This window comes from Panthera uncia (genome assembly GCF_023721935.1).
Source record: "Panthera uncia isolate 11264 chromosome A1 unlocalized genomic scaffold, Puncia_PCG_1.0 HiC_scaffold_16, whole genome shotgun sequence".
NCBI lineage: Eukaryota > Metazoa > Chordata > Mammalia > Carnivora > Felidae > Panthera > Panthera uncia.
Genome location: NW_026057576.1, coordinates 21,193,629 through 21,204,046, shown reverse-complemented (window position 1 = coordinate 21,204,046; position 10,418 = coordinate 21,193,629). Strand labels below are relative to the sequence as shown.

At 39.2% G+C, this 10,418-nt stretch overlaps 1 protein-coding gene across 2 annotated transcripts in view; it reads left to right on the top strand.

Annotated features, from left to right (window-relative positions):
• The first annotated feature begins 344 nt into the window (after positions 1-344).
• FNDC3A (fibronectin type III domain containing 3A) overlaps positions 345-10,418 on the top strand; it is a 143,664-nt gene continuing 133,590 nt past the window's right edge. The window contains exon 1 of one of the 2 annotated variants that reach the window (XM_049646901.1): positions 345-426. The gene's annotated coding sequence lies outside the window, so the exon portion shown is untranslated. Of the gene's footprint in view, positions 427-713; positions 1,144-10,418 lie in introns of those variants that run through there. The other variant, XM_049646902.1, reaches the window with a different exon arrangement.

The following is a 10,418-nucleotide window of genomic DNA, read 5'->3' as shown; positions in this document are numbered from 1 at the left end:
ATGCCCAGCGCCAGGGGCTCCGCGGGCGACTCGCGCTCCCGGGAAAGACCCGCGGGGCAGCAGGCGCGGGCGCGGGGCGGGGACGCGGGGTCCGGGCCGGGGGCGCCGTCGGCGAGGCTCGCGCAGCCGCACTGGGCGCGCTGACTCCGGGCTCCTCCTCCTAGCTCCGTAGTAAGCATGGCGGCGGCGGCGTTCGTGGTCCCTCGGGTGAAACAGAAAGCGGGAGCTACGCGGAGAGGGAGCGAAGAGCGGGGCTGAGGCGGCGCCGTCACTGCCGGAAAACCACCCCAACAGTCAGTGCGCCCGCGGCCGCAGCGGCCCCGAGAGCTGGCTCTGCCGCTGAGGTAGAGCGAGAACGATCAGGAACCCGAAGAAGAGGCGCCAGGGTAGCCGCCTTCCTCCGCCTCAGAGCGGCGTGACTCGGAGGTGAGAGCACGGGCGCTCCCTTCGGGGAAGGCGGGGGAGACCGAGCCGTCCCACTCCCGTCCCGCCCCGGAGCAGGCGCCACGGAAACCGTTAGGCTGGGTCTGAGGAGCCGGGGCGCCGAGCGGGACTCGGGCCCGTCGAGGGGCCCGGCCCTTCCCGTCCTCTGGGCGCGCTACGGGCAGAGGGTAGTAGAGGGTGTGTGTCGGGGGCAGGGGGTGGACAGGACCCGTCAACTCGTCGGGCACCTGCCGGGCCCGAGTCTTGCCCAGAGGCGCTTGCGGGGGCGCGACTGCGGCCCCGCCACTAGCCAGAGGAGGCGGTGCGGGGGCGCGGGCGGCCTTCCCTCCGCCCCCCCCCCCCCCGGCCGGCGGTGAGCAGCGCCGCTCCCGGAGGCTCGGGGGTCCAGTGCGGAGCCCAGGGGACGAGATCGCCCAGCGGCCGCCGCGCCTTGGGCTTCGGCCACCGGGCAGCCGCCGAACTTGAACGCTTTTCTGAAGAGAGTTTCCCCCGTTCATCTTGGGGTTAAAACCTCGAAAACCCGCCCTTGTGTGTTTGATCCTGTTTGGCTGGTGCCGGTAGTACCTGGCGGTTCCTCTACCCGGCTGAGTTAACCACCTGTTCGGTCAGGAGGTTGACTCGAGGCTGCGGTCCTCGCCCTGTTTAACAACCTGGATCTTTGAACTTTTGACACGAGCGGGGAAGGACGCCATGCGTTAGGTAAAGGAAAATGAACAAATAATGTTGTCATACAATCTGGAGCAGAACGGTGGCTCTTTTAATTAACGTAGTCGTTACTCGTTCTTTTATTAAACAGCGTTAAAAGCCTTGAGATATTTTGGAGGGAGGGGGTGTGTAATGGTTGCTGAGGTGTTAGGAATCATGAATTAGAGATTTTCTTTTGTGAAATTTTATTTAAGTTTCTTTGGACACCTTTGTGTCTGAGTATCTTCTAACTAAGAATAATAAGCCGACAAGATTTTTTTTTCTTTTTTTTTTTTTTTTTTTTACGGTATAATCTTCATATCTGTGTTCAGTATGGACTTTTAAAACAGAGCAACGTAATTATTTATTTCTTAACTGTATCTGTGTTTTTAGTCTTTGGTCTTGAAACCAAAGGTGTGTTTTTCTGTATTATAAGACTGAAATAGCTAAAGTTGAACTGTTACTATAATATTTTACCACCTTGCTATTACCAGCACCAGTGCTAAACATATGCTACTCAGGAGTTGGAGCCATATGCTAGGCAGCAACTAATTGAGTTTTGGGGCTATGATCCTGTGTTTGGATAAATATTTAGTTTTTGTGTATTTCCTAAATCTGTAATTCTTGCCATCGTGTAAGTTTTGTTTAAACCACCTAAAAATATTCAGAGAAATGAGTCCCCCTCTGCCTTTTTGGTCTTTTCTTGGTTGCATTCATTTATCTAAAGTAATGAGATAAAGTGCCTATTGAGATAGATGGTGCTCTTAACAGAAAACAGTGATAAAAAGGATTTTTAACACATCTTTTATAACATAAAACGTAAAATTTGCTTTCAGCTTTTTGGCCCACTGATAATTCTTGCCATCACTAATAACACCTGTTAGTAGGAAGAAAGGATGACTTAACAGGGAAAAAAATCTCATTAAAATTTTTATAAATAATGTTATATTAAAAAAATTTCACCCTGTCATGTTAATTTTACTTTTTTTTTTTTCTTTTCATTCATAGATCATCTCTGTTTTCTCATGTAGGTTGACGGAGAAATTTTTTTATCCCAGGCAGGTTGCCTTTAGCCACCTGTATGCTTCTGAATTAACTCCCTCTTTTTCCTTTGTTTCTCTTTTTGAATCCTCAGAATCATTGAATGTTTAGGGAAAATAAACTTCTGATTAACACTGGTCTCAGTCAAACATAATTATAAGGGCAATTTGCTTCTCCCAAATTAATGATCTGCATTTGAAAAAACTGGTGCTAGGATTATTATATGGTGTCATCTGTGTCATCACTTTCCTTCGTCATGTGAGTAATTGAGAGCTGATTCATTTTACCATGCATTTAACAATTACCTTTTAGTTGTAAAATTTCTACAGTGTAATATTAAGCATATTTTATTACTAATTACAAAAAACTGTCTTTGACCAACCAGGCATAGATAAGGACTGAGAGACTGTTAAACCCAGTACAAAAAGAAGGGATAGAGGCTTAATCTCATTGTCTTTTGTAGCTTTACTTAGGTAAAAAGCACTTAATTTATAATATGCAGTAGTTTTAGTTTAAACTCATTGGTAGTATTTATCCTTGTTTTAAAACATTCGTGGGGTTTTTTTATGTTCATACATGCAAGGCTTGTGCACCTTATATTTTGCCTATATTTTTATAATACAGTTTGATGAAGTAATATAAAAATTGTTTTAATATCCTTGGTGTATTTTTCTGTGAAAATGAGTTTAGGTGGTATCTTTGAGAGTGATGTAGGGATATGCACATGATTTCCAATTTTATTTGGCAGGTAATCAAAAGATAAATGGTTTTTTTCCTAGCAATCTCTAGCACACTTCAGATAAATTTAGAATATTGAAAATCTAGGGGCGCCTGGGTGGCTCAGTCAGTTAAGTGTCCGACTTCAGCTCAGGTCACGATCTCGCGGTCCGCGAGTTCGAGCCCCGCGTCGGGCTCTGGGCTGATGGCTCAGAGCCTGGAGCTTGCTTCCGATTCTGTGTCTCCCTCTCTCTCTGCCCCTCCCCCGTTCATGCTGTGTCTCTCTCTGTCTCAAAAATAGAATATTGAAAATCTAAAGATTTAGAATACAGTGCATGTCTATCCCATTGAATCTTGTAGTGCTTCAATTATCACATTGTAAAAAAAAAGAAAAGAAAAATGGCTCTATGGATATCAATGTCGAGAGCTGCTTGTTAAAAGGACATTAATGGCCAATAGTGTTCAAAGGCAAATTTTGTTTTTTAAAATGTATTGTAAGCTTTTATAATTTTTTAATATATATGTATTTTTAAGTTTATCTACTTATTTTGAGAGAGTGTGGGTGTGGGATGGCCAGAGAGAGAGACAGAATCCCAAACAGCCTCCATGCTGTCAGCCCAGAGCCTGACGTGGGGCTTGATCCCAGGAACTGCAAGATCATGACCTGAGCCAAAATTAAGAGTCAGTTGCTTAACCAAATGAGCCACCCAGGCACCCCTAATTTTTATAATATTTTGATCTCCTTTTATTTCAAAGTATTCAGTAGTCTTGTTATCTCTTGATCCTTATCTCTCTATCCTTCTACTATTATAGTTTTGTCTTCACATACACTTTCCAAGTTGGCAGTGTAGCTTATGGTCTTGCATCCAGTTACTTTGTGGGTATCCTCCTTTGATATTTCCAATCACTTATCACCCATTACCAGTCCTCAGGTTATTTTTTTCCAAGACAGAGAGGTACACTTGGGAGATGACATGTGCTAAGAGATTGATGAGCTATTATTAAAGTGGGGAGGGGCGCCTGGGTGGCGCAGTCGGTTAAGCGTCCGACTTCAGCCAGGTCACGATCTCGCGGTCCGTGAGTTCGAGCCCCGCGTCAGGCTCTGGGCTGATGGCTCGGAGCCTGGAGCCTGTTTCCGATTCTGTGTCTCCCTCTCTCTCTCTGCCCCTCCCCCGTTCATGCTCTGTCTCTCTCTGTCCCCAAAATAAATGAAAAACGTTGAAAAAAAAAAAATTAAAGTGGGGATACTAAAGCAGTGTGATATCTTTCCTTCAAGTTGTTTAGAAAATAGTTGTGGATACTAGACTAACACACAGAAAATCATTAGCAAAAATCTGAGATGTCATTATTAAGTTGTGTGGCAAGAAAAGTGAGGCTACTGAGGGCTAGAATGATCATGGAAGACATATGGAAGAAGTCAGCCTTGAAGCTGGGGAAGGACTTAGCAAAAGAATTGATATGCAGAGCTGGAAGTGGTAGCAAGGAGACCAGTCTGAGAGCATCTAAGGATAAGTATTGAGGAAGAAAGAAAGAAGGTTGCATACAGATTTTGGCTAAGCCCCAGGGCATGGTCAAAAGGAATAGGCAGGACTGGACAAGATAGTTTGGCTGTATCATTATGAGCTCATCACTGGAAGAACTATATGTCTGCTTAGATACATTAATAGGTTGTTTTATGTGTAAGGGATAGCCTTACATATATGTCTTATATGTGTTTGTTTATTACAGCTCAGAACAGGAATCGGCAAACTTTTACTATAGAGTGCCAGATGGTAAATATTTTAGGCTTTGCAGTTTACTTATGGTCTCTAGTGAGTATCTTTTATTTTTTAAATAATTTTTTATAAATATAAGAATCATTCTTAAGGGACAAACAAAAATAAGCCAGCTATGGGCTGGATTCGGCCAGTGGACCTAGTTTGCTGACTCTTGCTAATAATTGGGCTAGGTAATTGTCCTTATAGCATATATGTCAGGTGTTTTATATTGTTTGTCTACATGATTGGTGTGTTTTGTTATGACTATTATTTATATTTGTTCCCTATGTTATAGTAAAAATAAAGAAAATATGTAGAAATAAATATTATTGTAATTATTATTTTGTGGTCAGACTTCTAGCAACAGCATAGACTAGGTGTTAGAACCTAGTGAAAGAAGTGAAGTGAAAGAAGAAAAATCTTTGAGCCAGACATTCCAGCAGTGAAAATAGGTCCATCATGGCTTGATTTAAAATTCATGTAAAGGTTGGGGTGACTGGGTGCCTCAGTCCATTAAATGTCTGACTCTTGATTTTGGCTCAGGTCATGATCACACTATTCTTGACATCAAGCCCTGCGTTGGGCTCTATGCTGGCTGCATGGAGCCTGCTTGGGATTCTCTCCCTCTTCCTCTCCCCTGCTCTATCCCTCCCTCCTTTTCTGTCCCTCTGTCTCTGTCTTTCCCTATCTCTCTCTCAAAATTAATAAATAAACATTAAAAAAAATAAAATTTATGTAAAGGTTAAGTATATCAACAGCCTGTTTTGGTTTTGCATATTTTAAACTACAACTGGCATTTTATAAACTTTGGCTAGGGTACTGGTGGCCTGTAAGTGATAATAGGGAACTGGTGGTAGCAAACTTTGTCTTTAAAAGTAGTCTAGGGCGAATTAGTGAAGAGATAAACAGACATCTCTCATAACTCCAAGAGTCACTGTGTTACAGAACAGTCTAATGATGTTTCCATTGATGAGCTTGAGTCATCAAGAAAAGGTTGCGTCATGTGCAGATTAAAGTAAAGAAGAAAGACCTAGAAATCCCTTCTAAAATATTTCCATTAAGATTACTTAAAGATAAGTTATGGTGGGGGCCCCTGGGTGGCTCAGTTGGTTAAGCGTCTGACTTCAGCTCAGGTCATGATCTCACAGTTCGTGAGTTCATACCCCACAATGGGCCTCTGTGCTGACAGCTCAGAGCCTGGAGCCTGCTTCAGATTCTGTCTGTCTGTCTGTCTCTCTCTCTCTCTCTCTCTCTCTCTGCACACCCCCCCCCAAAGATAAACAAGCATTAACAAAATTTTTAAAAAGATACGGTGATTTAGAGGACAAATATCACTTTGAAAATTCATGCACGTGAACTAGCTCTTTGAAGTTTCTAAATTTATAGATGTGTATTTCTAAGTCAGTTGTTTCCTTCAGCACATTGTGTTTCATGTACCATTACCAGGTGAATAGTGGTGCCCCAGGTTATGGTCACATGAGTCAATTGGCTAGGGTTACTCTGTCATCAAGAGTAATGACATCGTTTTGTGTCATCAGGAGAACAAGAATATAGCATAAAGCATTTTTTGATTTGTGGGTATTAGTAAACATGTTCTGTATATGAAGGATAATATTAGGTGCTGGAAAGAGTAAAGATGTAGAAGATGGAGAGCTGTCTGGGTAAAATCAGTGTTTCTTTTTTTCCCCCCTCTTAAAAACATTAAAATCAACAAACAAAACTTCAGAACTTAAGTTGATTTTTGTAATTTATTTATACTAGCATTTTTCCATACTTTATATGTATATACTATCTTATATTTTAAGGCAGTATGAACCTTTTGAACTAAATTTAAGCCTCCATGAATTGTTACCTAGTAAAAATTGGACTTTTAAAATTTTGCTTTAAAGAGAAATTAACATTTCACTCTCCCACCTCCCTTTTGCCAGTGCTTGAAAACAGCTTGATCATTCTAGTTATTTTGTTTTTTAGATTAAGTACCATGCATCTTAGTTCCAACTTCACCCTTATTAGCCATATGATGTCAGATTAATTTTTTTCAATCTTAAATTCCTAATCCTTAAAATTGAGAATGCTATCTATCCTGTTTTCCCCATAGAAATATTATGAGCACCCAAAAAGATGTTGGACGCCGTGAAAACAAAGTACCAAATAAGTGTTTACATTAATACTATATTAGAGTAAGCATTTCATTTATTCAGTTGTTTTAACTGGTTTCTTAGCAAAGAGAACGCATATAAAAGCTTTCTTTCTTTCTATTCTTATTAATCTTGCAGTGCAGTCCATATCCAATGCCTCTGTTCTTTTTACAAGAGAATACTGATCTTATATTCCAAGCAACTTCAGCTATTCTTTTCCAGAGTGGGATAAAAATATGCAAAAGTGAATTCCTTATGTTTTTTTTTTTTTTTCAAGTGGAAGACTATTCCTGTATCTATAGTAATAAGATCCATTTGTTGAATTCTCATTGGAGTTTAGGCCCTATATTTGGTTATTTTTTAAATTGTATACAGACATACCAGATACGTGTTAGTACTTTTATTTTACAGATGAAACTGTTACTTCTGATTGACTTTAATATCTCTTTTTCTCCCTCACTTCTTGAGATCTCTTATGTGCTGGCTGTTAGAAATAAAAAGTTTGATGAGTACTTTTTTTTTTCTTTTCTAATTTTTGTTTAAATTCTATTTAGTTAATCACTTCTTGGCCTTTTGGCTAAGGTAAGTGTAAATTCTGTTTAGTTAATGTACAATGCAATGTTGGTTTCAGGAGTAGAATTCAGTGATTCATCACTTACAGATATGTACTTTGAAATAAACCTTGATATAAAAGTTATTCAAGTTTGGGGTTCTTGGGTGGCTTGGTTGAATATCCATCTTTAGCTCAGGTCATAATCTCATGGTTTGTGAGTTCGAGCCCCGGGTCTGGCTCTATGTGGACAGCTCAGAGTCTGGAGACTACTTCAAATTCTGTGTCTCCTTCTTTCTCTGCCCCTCCCCTGTTTGCGCTCTCTCACTCTCTCTCTCTCTCAAAAATAAATAAACGTTAAAAAAAAAAAAAGTTATCCAAATTTGATAAGTTAGATTGTGTTAATCAGCCTCTTACCACAAATATCTGACAGGTATTTTTTATTTTCCTTCTTTAGAATCCACATTTCAATATGTATTTGTACAGAATATCTTAGAAAATTTAGTGATTTCTTTATTATCCACTTCCCTGTGAGAGAAAAAAAATCTACTTTGGAGGTTCTAAACAGATGTTTAAGTACATTTTAAAGCACAGTTAAGACTTTTTTAAAAAAGTAATTATATACTTTCTTTTGCAGAAATAGATGTTATGTACAGCAACTACTTTTGAGATCTAGCTTGAAGGAATAGTCATTTCATTTACTTCAAAATCAACTTTTCTTAAGATTTCCATAATTTTTTTTTTAATCTTTATTTTTGAGAGAGAGACAGAGTGCAAGCAGGGGAGGAACAGAGAGAGGGAGGCACAGAATCCAAAGCAGGCTCCAGGCTCTCAGCTGTCAGCACAGAGCCCAATACGGGGCTTAAACTCACGAACTGCGAGTTCGTGACCTGAGCCCAAGTTAGACGCTTAACCAACTGATCCATCCACGTGCCCCAGATTTCCTTAAATTTTTAAAATGAAACATTTATAACATGTGATTTAATTATGTTTGCAATTTCTAAATTTTTTTTTATTTGCTTAAGACAGGCATTCTCAATTTACCATTTTGTTCTTAGGACTGGATTTTTTCCATGTAATATTTTCATTTGCACTGTATACTTGTTTTTCTTACATGTTGGTAATAGTTTATGAACTATGTTTTTGTTTCTTCTGTGTTAGGACCAGCTATTTCTGATACTTCAGATATTAAGTTCATCACTGTTCTCAAATGCCACTGTATGCTAGCAATTTTATTTTTTTAATCTATTACTTTAACCTTGCTAAAACTGGCCTAATGTGTGTGGTAGAGTATGGGCAGTTGTCCCTCTAATTCATCTTTCAGGCTGCTTCCAGACTAATATTTCAAAAACATGAGTTTATTCAAATCAATACTTTTAGAAATTGAAATCATGCCACAATTTATTCTGTTGATATCCTGTGACTATATTTTTTCCCAACTTTGTAGTAGAAAGAGCTTATGTTTTAAATTAGGCAGATAGAGGGTTATTTGTTGGCTTCTTCCCTTATTTGCTGTATATAAACACGAACATGTTACATTACCCTATGGACCTTAGTTTTTTTCACTTTAAAGAGGGGTAATCTATCTTTTAGAATTGGCTGTTACAACAATTAGAAGAGAGAGCCCATTTAACATGGCAAGGAAACTGCTTGCCATAGGATATTTATATCTAGAACTTTGACAGACATTTCTAATCATTGTCACCTAGATAGCCTATTCTTATTTTCACCATTTTTCATCTATCATTTGTTAATTCTTTAAATGTCCTAGATATTTACAGTATGGATGTCACAAAGATAAATGTCATACTCCCATCCCTCTACTAATTCACAAACTAGGATAAGAGATGAAGACATAGAAACAAATGCACATTGAAAAATAAGAGTAAATAAAATACCTCTTGTCTTGCCTTTTTTCACTTGTGTGAATCTCTCCTGTCAGTGAGTACTGAACTGCCATGTTTTCATATTATCCTCTGTATCATGATTGTGTACATATCATACTGTAGCGTATACATATATATATATATATTTGCCTGTCTCAACTATTAGACTATGAACTTACTGAGTTTGAACAGTACTGCTGAAGTTGGCAATTTTTTTTTCTATAAAGGAGCAGATAGTAAATATTTTAAGATGTGTGGCTATATGGACTATTACAACTACTTAACTGTGTTGTAGGAGCATAAAAATAGCCATAGATGAGCTACAAACATTGGGTATGACTATGTTCCAATAAAACTTTACAGAAACAGGCATGGGGCCAGATTTGGCCCACAGGCCTTAGTTTGCTGACTCCTGCGATGCTATATACCCTATACCTGACAAATATAAGACACTCAGTAGATAATCAGTTAATATGTATTAAATACTCTCTGTGTTCTGGCTGTTGTTCCAAATAGCATTACCTGTATCAGTTGACTTAAATCTTTAAAACAACCCTCTGAGGTAATTACTATCATCACTGTTTTAAAAATGAGGAAACTGAAGCAGAGTGAAGTTAAACAGCATGCCTAAGATACTAGTTAGTGAAAGATTTGGGATTTGAACCCAGGCACCCAATTCTGGAGCCTGGGCTTTTAATCATTAAATCATATCAGTTCTGATATGTTGAATCCCAGGAGTATAATATCGATTCAGTATTGGAAAACATATTGATGTAATTCACTGTATTAATTACAGGATAAAACTGTATGATTATCTCTTTGGTACTAGAAATATCATTTTCTAAAATTCAGTTGTCCCTGATAACAATTAATAAGAAATAGCCTAGTAAAGGGTCTCTGTCAGAAGCCTGTATTAAATGTCAGTGAAATATTAGAAGCACTTCCATAAGAAGATAGGAACATAACACTTGCCCTAAAGTCTCAGCCAATGCAGTAAGAAACAAGAAAAATAATTAACATCTAAATAAGGGGTATGCTGGGTGGGGCGAGGGAGTAAGGTGAGATATATCACTGTTAGTATTTGCAGTTGATACTGCCTACTTCAAAAATACAGGATAGTCAGCACAACGTGATTTGAGTCACAAAGAGATTTTAGTAAACCAGCTGGCTATAACTTAGAAGATTCATTAGCCTTTTTTTT